We start from the raw sequence: 20,691 nt of genomic DNA, 5'->3' as shown, positions 1-20,691 counted from the left end.
TTGATGCCTTATTCCAAGAATTGCTTTTAGAAATTTCACCCAAGGGATATTTGTGAGAGACAGRCTTAGCTTTTTAATTCCCTTAAATTCTGTAATTCCAGCCTGTTTCTTTTTATTTGGTATTTATTGTAACACTTATAAAATTTAATAAAGCATACATATCAAAATTTAGTAAAGTTTGTATAAGTGTTACRATAAATACCAAGCAAGAAGAATCTATGRACTCAAAGGCTGCTAACAGCAGTGTTCTTTATTTTCTGTAGTAAAGATAGACCAAGAAAAAGCACTGATAGCGGATTGTAAATAAGTTGTGTTTCTCACCATACACTAGGCAGTATTAGGTTTGAGTCACAGAACTGTAATTTAGTGGATATATGGAGCTGACTCTCATCTTATTTGCACTACAGTAAACTGAGAGTTTACTTACCATGTGCATGCAGGTTTAGGGAACTGTACCCTTTTGAAATCCCTATGCATAAAAAAAAATCATTTCTTGATGTATACATGTATTTTTACAACAATAAAAGCAATAAGACTTTAAGTCCGTAGAAGCAGGATCTTTATGCTTAAAGTCATTTAGCCAATAAATTAAACAAATGAAGTTGTAGGAWAGCTTTGGTAACTCAAACATCATTCAGTGGCAAACCAGCCTTTGTTCTTATCAACAGAACAATTAGAGAAACATAACCTGAGACTATTTGCCTTTCCTTTTTAAAATTTCATTATACAGATTATTAAAAGCGGAGTAATTTTTAGATACTTCACTTCTGCATAGTCAGTGATTAATAACATAGTACCTATGGCTCCTGCTCTGTTAATCTCAGAGTCTGTCCAAAGTGTTTCCTATATCACATAAAGTATTCTTCTATTGCTCTTATACAGACTTTTCAGAACACTGCTATTTGAAGCTTCCAGCTGGTTTTGACTGTGCTAAAGAAATCAAAATAGTTGCTCAGGGGAATATATACATAATCTTCCATTCCTGCTGCCAATTAGTTTATTATATTTCAGATTTTCACTGGGCAACACAGATAAAATGAACACTTAGAGAATACATACAYGTGTAGGGTGCTAAAATTTTATGCAAAAATACATAAGAGGGCATCAAAATTGCATGGAAAAAAAAAGAGAAGTGTGATGCAAAGGCATATAGATACGGTGCTGGAAACCATTTGCAGTGTCCTTGAAACTTACAGGTTTTCCTTTTACTAAATCTACCAAATCAGCAAAACTTGTCAAGTTGACAGTGGCTGAGCAGGGGCAGGGCCATGGTGGGGCTAGAGCCAGCACCGCTGGCCGTGACTGATGGCCCTGGGCCGAGCTGAGAGAGACCCAGAGTAAGGGACAAGGAGGGCTCAGGACCTCACAACACCTTCTAACAGGACATCTCTACCATCCACCATGGTCTACTGAAAAGACACTCGAGCTGTAGCTACGGCTATAGCTAGGCTGGCTAGAAGCAATGACAGCAGATGAGCCTAAGGAGTGCAGAGCTCAGCCAGATTAAGAAACAGAATAAAATAGTTTGTTATGGCCTTGCCAGTGTCAGTGTGCTAGTCAGCCAGTTCTGGTACCTGAGTTCCTTTGGTCAGCTCTAGCTCAGATATCTTTACTGTCCACTGCAGTATAACATATCATTCATTTCTTTAGCTTTAAGCATGTGGGAAAGTATTTCTATACACTTAAAGTTCACAAGGCACCTAACTGTTTACAGAATAGGGGCTGGCATCAGGCAGGTATTTCCATTCCAACACTCAGGACACCAAAAGGGCATTCGAGTGAATTAGCATGTTTCAAGGCTTACGCAACATTCTCACCACAAAAAGAAATTCCCTGTGAGGTCCATTCGGGCTTCATGATAAACTGTTGGTCATAAACTCGAAGCTGCTCAAGCTTTTTCCTGATCTTATTTTTGCTAAGAACTCCAAAGAAATTTTTGCTATACCAAGTTATTCAAATTTAGAACATAATAGAAGCATAAGCTCTTATCCAGCAGCAGCCATATCTGCCTGCATTAAAATATCTAACGCTATTTGCTCAATCTCCAATTTACATTTATCTACTCAAACACAAGAAAGGTCTGCAGGCTAAAAAAGAGAAAAGCATTCCACAGCTCTGACATGCAGAGCACACAGACAGAACGGAGTTCTTTTCCTGTAATGCGCTGCATTTGTCTACTAATGATTCTGACAAAACCAAATATAACCCAGCCTTGGACCTTAAAAGCTGWTTTGAATAAATTTAAAGCAGGCATGGGATGGATGCTTATTATTATTCATAGCTCCATTAGACATTGCTTAGCCTCCCTATGTTCCATTTTTAGAAGAAYGAAGATTCAAAATAGATATTTTGCCTTGAGTTTAGCATTTGAGAAGGTTATTTGTGCTAACCAGAGTCATTGTCTCAAAAGCACTGCAAAGACAGTGACATTTCCACAAAGCCTCATGCCACGCAGTYGTAGATACATGGAATAGTTTGTTTCTCAGATAGAGTATATCTTGCACATTTGCATTTGCACAGTTTATCTGTAGAGGATCTCCATGCAGTCTTACAGAACTGGGTCAGAATTGCAAACAGAATCTTTTCCTCTTGTGAGACAGCCCTCACTCAGGTTAAATTTTTGACTTCTTTTGCCATGTTCTCTGTAAAATGCATTTGTAGTCAGTGTAAAAGTTGTCACCTGTACGGACCTGTTTTGAAACACTGCATTTGTTGTTCAGTGAATATAGTATTTTCCTCATCTCAAACTCAGCCATTCTTCACTGAAGAGCCTTGAAACTGATCCTGCACTGCAACCCCTGATGCACAGACTACCCCTAAGAAYATTGGACTAGCCTCAAAAAAAAGAAGTCTCAGCCTGTCATCAGATTGCAATAGTCCTCAATCCAGATTGAACAGGGTCACCACTGTGCTGTGCATTGAGTGATCCCACAGAAAACAGTCATATCTGAATATAGACAAGCCACTTAGATATGATAAGGGAATGGAAATGTATGTTCCCTCTGACAGATGACAGGCTACAGAGACAGATGTTGATCTGAGCTATTAAACTAACAGCAGAGCTGTTCCCAGATGCTAAGGGCAGCTGATGGCATAGCTGCATCCATGCTGTTGAACTCTCTCCATTTTCAAAACAGAGTGGGTGCATCCAAGCCACTTGTTAGGATCAGTTCTTGTCCGGTGCTAACCATGCCTTGACTGGTCTGGTTTATTTACCGTGACAGATGCACTCTCCAAAGCTACCCCTCCATTGCCTAGTGTAGAGAGAGACCAAGAGAAGACCTGAACACAGTGACCTGCAATCTCCATTCATACTACTGGCTTTGAGCTGACCCTTGAGACAGTCACGTAGTATTTACAGTTTAGAAGAACCACGCTATAACATCAGTTGCTAGATTGGTACAGAAGAACTAGAAGACAATAAGGAGAAGCTGGGCTGCACAAAAACTTTGAACGCGAGTCAGCTTTTCACCTCAGAAGTGACACAGAGATCAGCCTAAATCCACAAATAGGCAAATTATTCTGGATAGATAACACCTACCTACAGGTAACTAGATTTAACTCAGATATATTCCTACGTGACAACAGAGATAAAACAGAATGCTCTGCCCCTTTCTAGATTACCAGAAAATACAAGAATTAGCCCCAGAATCCAAATATTGCTATTTAGTGACATAGCTGTAAGATTATTCTTCACACAACTGCTCTGCCAACACCTGTAGACGTCATTACACTCAGGTTCTGGAATCATCTTAAACACTATTACATGCTTTTTCTGCCCTTGCTCCAAGATATGGAAAGACACCRTTCCTTTCTTTTTATAAAAGGTCATTGGAAAGGTGTTTCTCAGTTCATCATTATGATTAATTGGGTTAATTGGCATCGGATCAAATTGGTTCCTGATGACAGCGTGGTATTATTTTATTAGGGAGTTTTCAAATACTGTCATCATCAAGCCTCTGTTTGTAACATAAGGGTTAAAGACACCTCTTTCCTCTGAGTTATTCAGAATACCTCATTACAATTCAGCAGGAGGATGACCTCTGGTTTAAGGCTAAAAATCTGCTTTACTGTCTGATTGGGTTTTATATAAAGTTCCACATAATTCTAGTTAAACCACAATTTGTAATGCTATGGCAAATTATCATTCAATTAGACTTAACTCTCTCTCTGAAATAACCATACATAGGAGATATTGGAGATTCATGAAGGAGGCTGCACAGGGTATGGAACGTGTTCTCTTTATCAACATAGATGGATATTTCATTATAAATCAATAGGAAATGAGCGATGCCTGAAACAATTATTTTAATACAGTTAATTCCCAAAAGCCCTRGTGAGAAGTATATGTTTGTCACTGAGCCAGCTTCTGTCACTTTTACAAACACTGAGCGCTGCCTTGGTTCCTGAACTAGCGAAACACAAAAGTTTTGGCTTAGTTCCTGAGTAGGCCTACATAACAAAACTCATGGGCTAAATCTTAATACATTTTAGAGGCCTTGGGCCACAATCCCTTGGGATAATCACAGAATTCAGATCTTTACTTCATGGAGGACACCTTTGATTTGTTTATATAGTTAACATTAGCATGACAATGTCTTTTTCTTAGAAAATTCACTAGTAGAATAAAATATAAGTTGACATCAACAACTGGCTTAATCTCATGCTAATTAACCTCATTAATTTCTAATTCAGTTCACTCATTTTGTTTGGATATTAAGTCTGTTCCTCTCTGGACGGCACCGATTCTGTTTTCTTTATTGATTTATTTTGTTCAGATGTACATACACACAGTTCTTGGAGACAGATCAGTTTTGAAATCAGGACATGTTTATTAATATTATACTTTCAGAATAACTTGTCAGCTTTAGCTGAACTGGATGTGTCACACAATAAAATTGCTTTACTTGTGTTAAATTCTAGTTTTTATGCCCATCATTAGAAGACACTATCAGCTTAAAACTAGTTTCCTTTATCAGTGAAAGGTTAATAATGTGAGTTGGCTTAGAATGGCATGAAAAGCAGCAAAGGGTGTTTAGTTAGGCCATCTTATCTGTCTGACGTGCTATTGACTTCAGCTGATATCCTCTGCGGATACAGGCAACGAGCTATGTGGTGTGTTGAAAATTAGGTCATGTTCCAAATTTTGGTTTGTCTTCCCTGAAGACATGGTCTACCTGCAGTTACTGTTTTTTATGGAAAGTAAACTACTATTTTACTGTTGYAAAGGATTTTATTTAAAAATAATGCTTAAAATATCTAACTCAGAAAGTTTTAGCTATAACATAAGGGAAATTGTAGAACTGGAACTCAATGAGAAGGGTGAAGATAGAGTTCTCTTTCCCTCTTTCCCAGCTGCTCTTGAAAATATGTCACAGATAACCTTGAGAAAAAACACATAAAGTTGGTCTGTATACAAAGGGCATCAATACTTGTTTTTTGTTTCCATCTTAGGAGGTAGCATATTTATTAAATGACTTGAGTCCTTTATAATAAATATATTGCATGATACACTATCATAACAACCAACAAAACAAGTAAACCGTGGGTGGTAGCGGTGGAAACATTCCCTTCCGCCTCCACTTCCTACACAGAGCCCAGATCGGTGTACGAAAGTTTAATATACGTTCAATTCCATTATTAGTCCGCAGACTCACAGGTTTTCAAGGGGGGAGATAACATTTAGGCAAGCTTTTCCGACCTCCTGTATGCTGTGACTTTTGCCTACACATTTTAACTACTATTTGAGAAATGTTTCTGCTGCCATAGACTTTGAATTTTATTTTGATAGCTGACTCTGGGTGTATAAGCATCAATACCATGAAGTTCCACAAGGTAACTCAAAAAATCTGATTTTCAGCCTTCAACTGAAGAAATTAGCCAGCTCCACATCAGGGAGCTGTAATAGATCTGTCTATATCCTTTGCAACCAGAACGAGAAAAATAAATTCATTCAGATGGACAGTTCACCTTTAATAACTGATGATAACCACATGTGGGAGCCTACAGATGTCCAAACCTAAATAATTTCTGCTGATGGCCAAAGCAGTCTTTCCATTAACTCCAATAGACTTTATTCAGCTCCATCAGGAACAAATATATTCCAGTTATACCTCAGATTAATGCTAATTCTGTGGTTTCAGAGAGAAAATCTTAACTAAATAATTAAATGTTGACTGCACTTAGTATATTAATGATCTGAATGTAGACATATACCAAATAAAATAAAATAATATCTCTTTTACAGTCATGTGCTTTTGTAGGTTGTCTATTAAATCAACCACATTGGAATATTTTCCTACTTGTAAGAGACTTTTGTCTTTTTAATACAATACAGAAAGTAACAGTTTCTGGGTTTGCTGTACAGTACAGTCCCAACTTGGATGGTGTTCATTTTTGTAATTCTCTGAGACAGTCGTTTTATTCAGTTTTGATAATCCAACAAATGTTTTGGCTCTCTATCACTCTAACTGGAACATGGTTCAATGAGCACCCAGTAAGTCAGATTCTCTCATTACTCAGCTTCCTATAGCTTTCAGTCCCTATATATATATATACAGTATTTAAATTCCCTTCCTAATGTAATCATATTTTTAATACAGACAGAACAAAGAGCATTAATTTGTTTTCATCATTTAGGCTAAAGATCTTTTAATGAAAAAACAGACTGCTGTCAGCATAAATGTAAGGTAAAAATATTGATGATCACGGCAAAGAACTCAAGAAAATCTAATTTTTCATTAACATTCATAGTGCAGCAGCACTATCAAAGTACTTTAGCTAAAGGATTAAAAATAAAGATTTTGTTAGCATTGCTTATTCATACTGCAGTCCTACCTTGGTGATCCAGACCAGGATCAGAATCCCTTTACACCAATGCTTATAACAACAGGAAAAAATGGCCTCTATGTTAACGAACTGTTATTTTACCAGTTATATGTTAAATTGATTACAGAGGATCTAAAAATATTTTTGAGATTATGCACCAACTGTAGATGGACAAATGCTTCAGATTTATTCTATGTCATAATATGGTTGATCTGTTAGTACTAAAAAAAACTAAAACACACAAAAAATGCTTCTTTTAAGAAGTAGACACACATACATATCAGACAGACAGGATGAGACGGAGGATTCATTCACGCCTCTAGTGCAAGGAACTGGATGGTAAAAACACCTTTGCGTTAGAGAATTGTGTTCAAAACAAGACAAAAAGTCTTGTGAAGGATGCCGCCTGTGATTTGGATGGTTTGTGGTTGGTCTCGTAATGGTTTTTGGCRCTGTGAGTGGTGAAAAGGAGGAACACCCCCAAGCTTGCTCAACATACCATCCAAGAAGGGAGGCACAGGGCCAAGAGACTTCAGCCTCAGATAAAAAGGTGTTGTATGGTTGCCTGTGGAGCTCTGGCTTGACCAGCCAATTAATCTTGGCTGTTCGATAATACTATAACAAGAACTATATATTCTATAACTATATCAATATATACGTATATATCGATATGCATGTATAGCTATATCAATAACTATAATAGCATACTCAAGAACACTGTATGTGTGTCTGAGCACACGCTTTGCTYGTGAATTCTCCACATTTCTCCCTCTAACTTAAATAGCTGCTTTCACAAAACAAATTGCATGTGAGTTGCATTTGTCTAGATAGTTACGGCCACAGCAGCTCAGTTTGTTCAGCTTTAGTTTTCTCTATTTATTTCTTTTAGGAACAACTACCAATTAATACACCTGATTCCCAGAATAAAAGATGACTAAGTGATGGCATCTATTCTCCAAGTACAGCTGGGTCTTTACACTAAAAACACAAACCAAAGTAGGATCTTAAAATAGTAATTGACTAGTAAAAATAGTATATAAAAACATTGACAGAATAACAAATTTTTGTGTATAATCTTAAAATGTAGAGCTGCCCTGTTCTGTCAGTATTTTTTCTACTGTAGTTTCAGTGGAAATAAAACTGTACTGGCTCAAAACCTGTACAGCCTATTCCGTTCTACTGTGCACAGAAAAGCTATTTTGCAGAGTTAGCTTTTCCTAGTGAATTTTCTAAACCACTCTTTAGCCGTGTTGTTATTATTATTATCAGGGCTTTTTGTTCCTGACTATATTTTCTTTAATCATAGCTTTCAGAATATCAACCTTTTCAAAAAAAAAAAAAAAAAAAAAAAGTTCAGTCTATTTTAAATATTTACATCTCGATGCACATGTCACACCACAATATACTATTCCAAAGTGTGTGACACTTGCAGCGTAAACATATATATTGTATTTGTCTCAAAGCTACCCAAACTAGCAGCCACCCATCCACTTGTATACGCTACTTTTTATAGGGCAGGGACTGTCTTACAAATAATTATCCATATGCCATTGTGTGCAAATTTGGCTCCTGCAGATCAGGAGTGTTTGGTATGTTACCTGAAAATAATGCTYAGGGTTAGGGAGAAGGTGGGAAAAAAAGTGAAGGTAAATCCGTTGCTGTGATAATCAGCTGTATGAACGTACACTCAGAGGAACATCCACATTTTTGGAAATAATCTCATCTGCCAAACTCCAATATTTGCATCCCTCAGGAGATGTTGTAAGACAGCATTCTTTGTCAGACTTGAATAGCAGTGATTAACTGTGATATTTGTAGGGTTCATCCACTCCAGATAWCTCTCCAGGGAGGAATCCTATCTTCCTTTCCCCTAGACAGATTGTTATAAGTCAGAGCTCCTGGGGATTTCTTGATTTATGGGGAAGGAAGTTTCAATAAAAGCAGTCTAGAAATAGGGGGATATAGTGCTAAAGTCTTGTTGGTACCTCTTCTTTGAAATGCTAAATATATTTGGATCYTAAACCGAGATACGACATTATCCTTTTCAAGCATTAAATTTCCTTGTGTAGTTTAGGATAAAACACCAGGATTTTAGCAAATACTAAATGAATTTATGCACGTAAAGACATGCCTAGTACACTTTGGAGTTGTAAACCTCACTACTGAAATTAAAACATAGGATCTAYGGGGTCTGTAGTATATCAGTGAATAGACATGTAAAACAAATATTTTCAAAGTGGACTTTCTCTGGTCCTCTGTTCTGGGATCAGTACAAAATGCCTCCAGAAGTATTTCAAGAAAGATATCCATTCAATGCAATAATCGTATCTTGGGGTTGTACTCCACTGATTGCTTACTTACTAATTAGCACATTCATACTCAGAACATTAGTGAGAAAGGAGAGGTGAATATTGAGTTATATGCGAAGACATATGAATTTTTGCTGTGCTGTGTTCATGTGTTTCTGAGAGAACAGCATGTGCTGTCCTGCACAAGGAACCTGAGCATTACATGTACAAGAATTTCATGTATGAAGGAAATATTTATGATTTTAGGTGAAAAACGTCTTATTTGACTTCTGTATACTGTAACTAAAAACAAGGGAAAGTTTGTTACATTAAAGAGAATTACCCTTTGAGGTTTTAAAATCCTTTGAACAATCAAGAWGATGTTGAAGAAAGCCTCTGAAAGTTGAAATGACAAAGACAGATGCAACTGTGCTTCCGTGTAACCTTTTGATGTATGGTAAGCGTCATGCAACTTCACGCAGTTACACATGATTTATGGGATATTGCACTGAATTTTATGAAAAATCAAGAGATACGTAAACTCAAGTCACCATCAAAAATTAATACAGCATGATTAGAAAAAGAAGTGTGACACATGACATACTGTGATGTATCATGAGGTGACCTGAAAGTTAACTAGTTGTACTGCTGTTTTCAAGAGCAGTCCCCATAAATTAAATCTTCCTTGTGTCAAGGCTGTGCCAGTCTGTTTCCTTCGCTGTAAAATGAATGGCTTCAAAGGGGACGAGTCCCATTCTTACCTTGATATCCACTATTTCAGTGCTGAGAATCCGCAACAGTGACAGATGATTTCTTGGAAGTATTACAGAGATAATRACTCTTCCCACAGTGAAACATCATCATGTTAAGCTCTTTAGTGCTATTGTGATGAAGTGAACATAATATCCTGTGTAGTCCATGACCTTATCTCTCTTCAGTTTTCTAGTGGTAGAGGAAAGATGTATTTTTAATCACATGCTTTAAATTTGATTTTGAAACATTTGTTTTCTCCATTTCACAGTGTCAGAGAATGAGCTCCCACTTCAGTATGTCACAGCATATCCCTTTAAAGTAGATAAAAGACCTAAACTGCAAAATTCAGACTCATATCCAGCTTTCAAAATATCTCRGATTTCTTTCACAGTTGGAAAAGATCATTAAGTGTGCAAAGAAACAGAAATCACAGCTTGATTCAGGTACAGATCCAAACAATTCCCTGTTTTTCCCCTTGGACMTGAAGTTAATGCACATTTTGGTGCAAATATTTCTCTCCCTCGTGTTCTCTGTAACAGAGTGATAAAGTTCCTTTCATATTCCAGCCCATTTGAGTTTAGTGGTCTGCAAATGTAACAAACTCATAAGCACTTTTTTTTYCCATTATCTCAGTTATTAACAAAAATGTTAAATAACACTGGATCTAAAACAGATCCCTGGGAAACTTATTCCATATATTAGACCAGTTTGACAAATGAAACTGTCATCTAAGTATATTTCCACTGGTTTTGTACCATTCTCGTGGTATTTGTGCCTCTTATTATACAGATCACGCTTCTCTGACCTGCTTACAAGGAATGTCATCACTTGCTATATACCAGAAGTCYCCCTGAGGTCGAAGCATGTGCAATCTACTGCTTCTTGACAACCCACCAGACTAGCTATCGTGTCACAGGAGGAAATGAGGTTAATTATTCGGTATGTTTGTTTGTTTGTTTGTTTTCAGAATTGCATACTGTCACTTATTACTACATTTTTGTCTAGGTGCTCACAGTTTGAGTGTTTGTTCTTTYCATTTTATCTCAGGGCTTACCTCAGCTTGAAGCTACTTAAGTAGACTCATCTATTAGTCACTGGCTCTTTTTCTTGTCTATTTTTGAAGACAGGAACTAGATTTGTTGGCATATTCTGCCAAAGGCATGTTATCTTTCAACCTTAGTAAAACGTAGTAAACTTGCATAGAAAAYATGCAAGAAAAACTTACCTGGAATACATAAAATTATTTCTATTTAATTTATTGCAATATTGAGYATGGGCAACAGTTAAAATACAAAATGTGAGTGAAGACAGCTTCCCCATCCTCTTCTCACAGTAACAGAGAGGAATCCCTTTCTGCTCACCAGCCTTGCCTGACAGAGCTCCTCACAGTGAGTGTCTCAGATCAGAGTAATGTTGGAAAAGCACATTTCCTCAAGACATGATTCTATCCACACTGAGGAGATCTGAGTCAAAATACCTGGAAATTTATTTTGAGTGAAACAGAAGAAAAAATATTCTGATAATAAAAAAATCTCATATTCTGATTTGCTCTYCTGAAGTAGGCAGGCAGTCAAGTACTAAAATGAAGTGTTTTGAGAGACATTGATTTCCTAAGTTTCGTTTGAAAATATTTTTCCTTCTAAATTGTCAAAACATAAATGAAACTAAATTCTGACCTCACTAAATCAGAAGGGAAGGGAACAAACTAGTAACTTTAGTTTATTCCCACAGAAGAAAGCAAAGCTACAGAGTGATTCATCCCACTGAAAATCTCCCTTGTAGTCCTCCTTCCGAGCAGTGATTATRCTTTTCTTTCAAGCATAGGGGGAATCTAAGGACACTACACTAAACTCTTTCTAAAAAGTAGCTAAAATTAACTGGGATGAAACTGTTTCCAAATATAAATAGATAACTCCTTAAATTCCTTGARTGAATTTAGGTGAAATATAGGCCCACATTATTCTCCAGTTCAGCAGCTGCCTATGCTTTGCTAATATCTTATTTTTTTAATCTTTATTTTCTGTAGGTATTTAAAGTTCTGGTCATGTGAAGGCTTTTAACAGTTAATAGAGCCCAAACAAGCAGCAAGTAAAATTATTTTCTGATGGAAATCAAAACTGGATGTACTCTTTCACTCATGACATGGATCTCAGCTGACATCTTCATGAGCAGACTCTACTTGAAGTGCAATGAGGGGCTCTGAAAATGTACCAGGAGGAGAAGTCTTCTTTTATTATGGGACAGCAGGTTCTAAATGGAGCATAGGGAAGGAACTGCTCAAGCTACATGAGCAGACCTATGTTGGTCTTTAGTTATGTCACCATACTTTGACCACTGCTTTCAGTGATTAGTAAGAATAAGGTAAACCCTAGCCACTCCTGTGAACACCAGTAACTGATAATAAACATATATTAAAATGAATATAAAATGCATAGCTTTTCTTTTAAACCAAAACCTAAGGGTCAAATCAAATCAGTAAACTCTTGAAAAGCCAAATATGGGGGTTTGTTGTTATTTCCACTAACTAATATAAATCTGGAGCATTCCAAGGCTAAGGGTTGCTTATCTTTATGCTTCTGTAAAATATTTTTCCATGAACCTCTCATGTTTGGTAGGATTCTAATTTTAGAAGAATCTAGGATGTAAATTATCCTCAACTCTGAAGGAATAATTATGGAGTTATCATAAAAGAATAGGATCCTTGGAGAAAAGGAGTTCAGCAGGTAGTTTATAACAAAGAATCATTGCTTACTCCCTTCTGATTTACATGGCACAAGAATTAAAACAGAAATGAGATTAGAATTTCATTGGAATACAGTATGATACAATGGATAGGTCTCTGGTCTTACAGACTTCATTCTGAGTCAGTTCTTGGCTCTGCCACTGACCTTCTCCTGAAAGTCATTTCACCTCTTCTGTCTACTCAGATTATATGTTTTTCCAGACAGGGACTGACTTTCACCATATATTTGTGCGGTGTCCAGCATAATAGATCTCCAGGGGCTATTTTAATCCATATAATGAATTATTAACCTGTTTCACTGTTGCAATATGTTCAGCAAAGTTTATTTTACATTTTCAACCAAAGCTATGGATGAAATGGGCATGGCTGATACTTTCAACCAAAAAGTCTTGTGACTGAATTTCATGCATTTAGAAAGACTTGATTTGGATATGTATTTCTTTCCATTCTCAGTTTCAGGTTTTCTTACCTCTTGTCTCTGTATGAATGTCATTAACACAGAGATGCAGAAGAGAGCTAACAGAGGGAGGACAGTGTTCTTTTTGTTCTTATGCATGACTTCCATTAGCAGTAATAGGTGTTGTGTGTGTGATTTGAGAGAGTACACATAACTTTATCCAGAGGAAATGACATGTAAAGTTATTTATGGATGAAAGCAAAGAGTTAGAGTATGTTTTATTATGAATTATATCTCTGATTGATGTCAGACAATATCACTAGATATTTCAAGAGAATTTCATTTCATACTAACCCAAATGACTTATTGTGCAGCCCATAAGAGCTCAGAACTAACATGTTGCTTGGGAAAWTTTGAACTTGAGTATTCCCCTCCTGCCCTGCTTTGAGAGATTTACACATGTTCTACTARTAAGAGAAGTTCTGAAATCTAGTTTTTAATATTCTCTGAACAAATCCAGAAAGCAATGAAACAGAGGTGAAGAGGTTTTTTTTTCTTTTTTTTTCTTTTTTTTATTTCTCTTTCTTCACTGAGAATACTTCATTTTCTAAGGAGTGCAGGGCTTTTTCCTAGCCAATGAATAAAATTACAAGTCAACTTGCTTCCAACTTGCAAGTTATATGGCAATTTCTTAAACCAAATGAGAAAGTCTTTTTTAGCTCAGGACACTGAGTTGAGGTGGAAGTTGTCAGATTTAATAAAGCAGAGTAGTCCTAGGGAGGAAATTTTCTGTTTCTATTTCCAAGAATAGTCCTAGGGAGGAAATTTTCTGTTTCTATTTCCAGATGTGCATCTGTTTGTAGCATGTACTTTCTCCAGCAAATGCCAGTTTTCCTACAATACTTGCAATGAACTTTAATTGTATGCTTTAGTAGAAAGTCTTAATTTTGATCTGACTCCCTTCAGGTAGCAGTGAACTGACTCACGTAATCACACCTCCCTGTAGCAGATAAAAATAACCACCTTGATTTTCCTCCTTACTTGTTATAAAATGGTTGTATTTTTATGACTTCATTCTCACAGTGAGCAGGGATCTATAAACTTTGGAACCTAAGATGGTCCTGCAATAACAGCTATTTCTAAACTRTTACGGTAATTAATCACGGAAGGAGCTACTGGGAAAAAATCCTATAATTTTGAACATATAATTGAATTTTTATTGCTTTTAAACTGAAGTGGTTAGACCTTGAGAAAATCCACTCAGTAGGAAAAAACCTTCCTCTTTGCATCTCCTTCCTTTTGTGCTTTAGACAAAGCTTGGCAGAGCTCACAAGGTAAGTGGGAGCTTATTTAATAGCTCTTTATTTTACTCTACCTCCTAATGAAGAAGAAAAGGTCACTTAAAAGTGATTTTCTTAACAAAAAAGAATATTGGGATGTAGAGCAAASACTTTCACATCTGGTGATGGCACAGTGCAGAGGAAGAAAGCGCTCTTGAGTCACCAGTGATGCTCACAGACCACTAGAGAAAGTTAAGAATGAGCTGGGGGAGGTGCAGATAAGTGTCAACAAGCACCTTTGACCCACTCCCCCCCCMAAAAAAGAAACAAAAAGGCATTTCAGGTTTACCTTTTAAAAGTACTTTTTTTTTTTTAATTTTGCTTTTAGGATTTTTAATAGAAAAATAAAAAGTTTCAGTCCAAAAAAGGAAGTCTAACTCTAAAGCCTATATGAGATGAATATCTTTAATCTCATTTTCACTTTGTTGRAAGTTTTTCCAAATTCAACCAAAATTTTGAAAACATTTTCTGTCTCCCCAAATTCACTTTTATTGATGAATATTGATGAAGGTAGAGACTTCTGAACCTTCTTTCTCTCCCTTCCCCCGAAAATATGTTCCTTTGAGTTTCCATCCTTAATTAATTCAACAATCAAAAACTAATGGTCAGTATAAACTTTAGGCTTTATTACCCAAGTGCAGAGATGAAAAGAATAAAGAGCCCAGATTACCTTATAATCAAGCCTATAAAGTCTGTCTTAGTATATCATTTCTTATGTATTGCTTCAAAATCCTTAGGTAAGTCTGTCCAATATGAAAAGTAGACCTAAAGAAGGAAGTAGTATTTAAGTTATCCGAGTTGGATCATGAGATTGTTTTACACCTACCAYGAGATCATAGTGCACAGGTGAAATGTGATTCTTCTCCCTCATTTTTTCCCATATAACAGCATGGTAGARTAAGTCTCTACATGGAGAGATGGTAAAGGACAGGGGAGACCTAACAGTGGTGGAATGTGGAGGATACCCATTGGTAGGAAGGAAAATGGCCAAATAATAATGCCGATCAAATGCATTTGCATTGCAAATAGTCTGCCAGTGATTGGACTCTGATCACCTTGTCCAGAACCTGATAATTAAAAAAAAAAAAATGAAATCTCAAAAATTAAAACTCAGGAGACTTGTAACAACTGTCAGACAAGAACTTTAACAACCAGCATATGCCCATTAGATTATAAACATCAAACATATATTSAAGAAGTTCAAAGCTTACAAAGAGATCACAGCTATAGGACTTTTCCTAACTAACTTTAGACATTTAAAAGTTAAGGGCAGGATCCAGTTCTAGATGCTGGACARGACAAACTTTTTGTCCAATGAGATCCTATGAGAACTGTCTAGATGTTGAACTTCTTTTCACTCTGAAAGAGAAGAAAGATCCAAAACCTCAAGGAAAAAAAAGATATTGCAACTCAAAATAACTTAATATAATGAATTAGAAACATTTCAGTTCATTTCTGAACCGTTAAATTATAAAACGTTTTAAATTTGAAATTACTGGCAAAAAATGTCAATAATGCCCTCTWAAGTTTTTGCTCCCTGTTATCTCTTCTCCCTGCTCCCAACTTGTCTCTCAAGTTCTCCACTTGGGGAATTATTAAATACCCTCTTAAAGAAAGCCTATGACAGTCCTACTCTTCCTTTTCCTATATATAACAATAATTCTAGATTATATTAACTGCGCTTTAATGAGAATGTTGCCAACTTTTCCATGTGAGTTACAGATGGAATGCTTATAGGGGATATAATGATAACTTTTTGAGGAAAAATAACTTTCAAAAGTCTTGATAAATATGTTAATAAAATTTGGGCATTCTATGAAGGACCCCAGCTATTCTCCTTCAATTTCTCTGCTGGAATTTTACAATCACATAAATATCTATTCAGCCAGAGATAAATACTTAATATCTCTGCTTTCCCCCTGCTTATGTTTTATCATTTCCATATTAGATGGCAGWGACATTCTCCATATTAGTCAACGGTTGGAAATCACATGAAAACTCTAGTTACTGCAGAAAGCAACTTCCATTAACTTACAAGTGCTTCACACATGGCCTGTGTTACGTATGTACTATTAGGTTAGATTTCAGTTCTTTTTCACATGGTAAGTCAAAATATTACTTTAATTCTCTAAAGCTGTTTGTCAATGGAGTTTTAGCCAGATTAGAAACTGTTCAACATATTTTTTTTTCTCTATTCCAATAGCTGTCACTTTTATTTGAGAATCCATTTACTTGATTTGTTATATATTGACAAAACTAAAGTCTTCTCAGTGTTTTTCTTTTGTTAGATACCTTTACTTCTTCTGTTGGATTTATTTTTGTTTGTTTTTAATACTTAATTTCACCTTTAATACAAAAAGAAGCAAAATTTTCCCTGGAACTTATGACAGTGACTTTTAGTAAACTCCTTAAAAAAAATTTCTAAAAACTCATAATGTCTGTAATCTTTTTTGGGGGGATCAGATTAATACTACAGATAGTCATACTCATACTCCAAATTCTTAATTTCACYCAGGACAGTCAAACCTGAATTATCATTCCTGGCATGAATTTCAGAGCCTGCTGTATAGACTGTTTAGCAAAGATGTGAGTAAATTTTCCAGAAGGGTCTCTTCACAAATCAGCCTGAAGTTCTTTATTCCCTCAGTCATAGTTATCAAGGATATTTCCTTGATATGATTTTCCATATGATTGTGCTCTTGCTGTTTTGAGATCTTAGCTGTGATTGTTTATTAGTGGATTATTCTTGAATGCTACCAAGAGTCAGTGGATGAGTACTGTAGTGGTTATTGTCATAAAGAGGTAGAAATAGCRAGGTGGCTGTTCATCTCATCTTCCTTTAACACTTGTCTCAGGACTGAGCTAATTACCTTCTGAAAGTGATTGTTTTTCTTCCTATCGACTATAGAAGAATAAGAAATGACTGGTTTATGCTGAATTTCTAACTTCAAGAAAGCTCGTATTAGATGAGATAAATCCCTCCTTCATTCCATAATGCTTATATRCAGAAATATTTGTCTGAAAATGTTCACCTGCTAATATATTAATATAATTAATTACAAATGCTCTCCTTTAAGAACTTAGCATTTATCTTACCCTCTTTCTGTACTGAAAATGTCARTAGTCTGCAGTAGAGAACAGTCTTGTCTTCTCTAAATTTCTATATTCCTAACTTGCATAAAATACATAAGCCATTTTTAGGGTGATTAGGTTGTAATCAAGCTATAATATTAACTATTATATATAATTAGCAATTTTTAATGAACTATCAGCTATCAATAAACTTTAAGCTGCTTAATGAAGCGTATGTGACTTCAGACACATAACTCCACCAATCCCCAAATTTCTTCTACAATTAATTTTCATTAAACAACCCTATTGACATTAATGATTTAAATGTATAGAAAAGAGCAAAGACTGTGTAGCCCAATAAATATACCTTTAATGTAACTAGCAAAAAGTCATGTGTTTTAAACTGAGCTGACAGTGAAGGGTCTCAGACTTGTGTGCCTTATCTTGGCCTGAGATAAYTTTTAGCATGTTTTAGCTGTGATAGCACTTCTGTAGTGGTAAGGTGACTATTGGCTCAATTTGTCTTAACTTTAGTTTAACTCTTTGCCACTGTTTGGCATAAGGCCTACTGTTAATTAATATAGAGAAAACACAATTATCTAATATGCACCAAGTGAGCTATCTATTAATCTAGAAYAAAATACAGTGTACAAGAGTAGAGGAATCAGATGACACCAGAAATCCCATAGTATAAGCACAATAGTCAATCACTGAGGCAATGTATATCCAGTTTTAGGGGTAACAAGGAGAACAGAAGAAACAGCTACGATTTGGAATGGGAAACTAGTGAGGTAAAGCAAATAAGCAAGTATTTAAAAACTTACAGGAATAATGCCAAGTAGACCCAAGACTTAAGAGGAAGAAAACACCACCACCATCATCTCTCTCCCAGCAAAGAACTTGGGACATTGCCAATTTCCTGCAGCCCCCTCCACTTTCATTTTCCCCAGGATCCTTAAATCAGTTGGTTTTGGCCTTAGGACCAGTGGACAGCGGGAAGGGTGAGAATAACACCAGGGGAAAGAGTTATACTTGGAAGTTCATGCATAAAAATTTTAACTGTATTATTAATAATGTTTTTCTATAATAATTATGTAATTTAGATTGTGTTTGTATCTTTACAGTTGGACTAAGAAAAACTGTTTATTGTGTTTAGATGAGATTGTTAACCTATAGTAAATTCGGCTTTGTATATAAGGGATGTTTTTATTTGCCCATAACGAGTTTTAGAGTGTAACAACTGCCTTTGGTGAAGGAAAAAGAAGAAAATTCTAACATGTCTCTAGTTCAATYTGTTGTACAATTAAAAAATGTCCTTCTCATAGTCATGTAGTTATTACATGATATTTTAAAGAGAAGGATTAAGACATTGTCTTATTTTGCACTAACAGAAGGCTGGAAATCTTTCTGAAGAAACATGATATCTGAATTGCCTGATATTGGCAGGTCTGAGCAAGGAAAACTGCCCTTTTTTTTTTTTTTTTTTTTTTTTTTTTAATTTGTACTAGCGCTATATTCTCTTCAGCTGTAATCTTCTATTTAAGTTTACACCAAATAGTTGAAATTCTTCCATAGAAAGCTTTGAAACTTCATACTTTGACAAGAGTTCACATCTATCTGTTGAAGAGGAAATAATATTAGCTGCGTTGGGTCGATGGGACATCCAGGTCTGTGCTARTTCATCTTTGTCTACAATTTAAACAATAGAAGCATTCATATGCACATTAAAACTGATTACCGAATAACTTGAAAGCAAATTATTTTCCTCCCATAAGAGAAATGACATGATACAACATTCAGTAAAATCAAGAGTTTTCAACAATATAAGAGTTCAGGTGTATTTTTGGGTCAATAGTATAAGAGAACCAAGCGTAAAAGACTGAAAGCTTCTTTTCTTGAGTTCTTTTACTAAGGATTGCCATTTACAGAACTTCATTTGCATTAGACTCTATGTTCTTACCATGAATGGGTGGTGGTAAGTGACACATGAAAAAAAAAAAAAAAAAAAAGAGTAAGTTAGGTGTTTGAAAAACAAGTCCCTGGGTTTTAAAAATATTTTATTAGAAGAAGATAGATAGCAATAAGACACAATCTATGCCAGAACTATAGAAAGATGTCTTCTGAAGTTACAGTAAATACTAAAAAAAGAAAAAAAAAAAAAGGAAGAAGACAAGACATAAGACAGAGAGACTCCTGAATAATCAAATCACAGGCTCTTGCCAGCATCCATGTTTTATAATTGGGATCATAACCCAGTATTTTAGCTTCTCATTGGTGGACAGACACTGTCCAAAGAGCAACAAATGGCCCTTTGCCCAGGCGTCTAAGGTTATCCTCGCAGAACTCCTGAGTACCGGGAAGGAGCTCTTCCTTCACATCACGTAGCAGGGTAGGCCAGTATTTAATGCGTCTCCAATAGATCATATGTCTGACTCCGGAGCATAACACAATTGTGGGTTTGGCAGTGATTTCAGAGTTCTGTTTAAGTGAGAAAGAGGTGAAAAGAAGCTGAAGAGCCACTTTCTCAAAGGTCCTCCATTTTGTGCAGCACAAACTCCGTTACATTCGCTTTAATTACCTATCTAGCACAAGCAAAACACAAGGTTTTTATTGCAAATATATCTTAGAAGGTGCACAAAGAAATATTTTGCGTGCTTACAGGAAAAATAAATAAAAAGGAACTCCAAGCATTTAACTGAGACTTTGTCTTCAGCACTCCGTAGCTCGGTATTCACCAAATGTTTCACCCTTTCTGCAGAGTAACATACAAAACAAAGAAAAAATTCTTGGTTTCCTTTGTCATAGGCAAAAAGATKCCTCTATGCATGGCAAGCCATGAATACTAATAGTAATTAAAAATTACCCTATAATTCAAAGTATGATTTGTTTTTCTTTAATAAAGAGTTAMATAAAATAGCTTACTTTAATTCTCAAAGTTATCTTATGCCTTTTGCATGTATACTTAAGGATTTATATGATATCAAGTCTATATTCCTGGATTCAACAGTTGTCAGGACGAGTTCTGAAAGGAATGACTGCATTTGAGTCAAAGGTTATAACACTGATTGCTTGTTCTTATAATGGCATATTTTTTCAGGCTATTTCAACATATATCTTGCAAATATAAGCATTCACTGCATGMAACTTCAATTAGAAATGATTTTCAAGATATAAAAAAGGCATAGTGAGAAAGGCATTATAATGGCAGAGTGAGAATGTATGCTATACGTTCATTTAAAGTGCTGTTAATTCAATTACTTTATCTGATCC

This window comes from Rhea americana, unplaced genomic scaffold (assembly GCF_003343005.1).
Source record: "Rhea americana isolate MKP2758 unplaced genomic scaffold, rheAme1 scaffold_63, whole genome shotgun sequence".
Classification (NCBI taxonomy): domain Eukaryota; kingdom Metazoa; phylum Chordata; class Aves; order Rheiformes; family Rheidae; genus Rhea; species Rhea americana.
The sequence above is the reverse complement of the archived record's forward strand: the minus strand, read 5'-3'. Positions refer to the sequence as shown.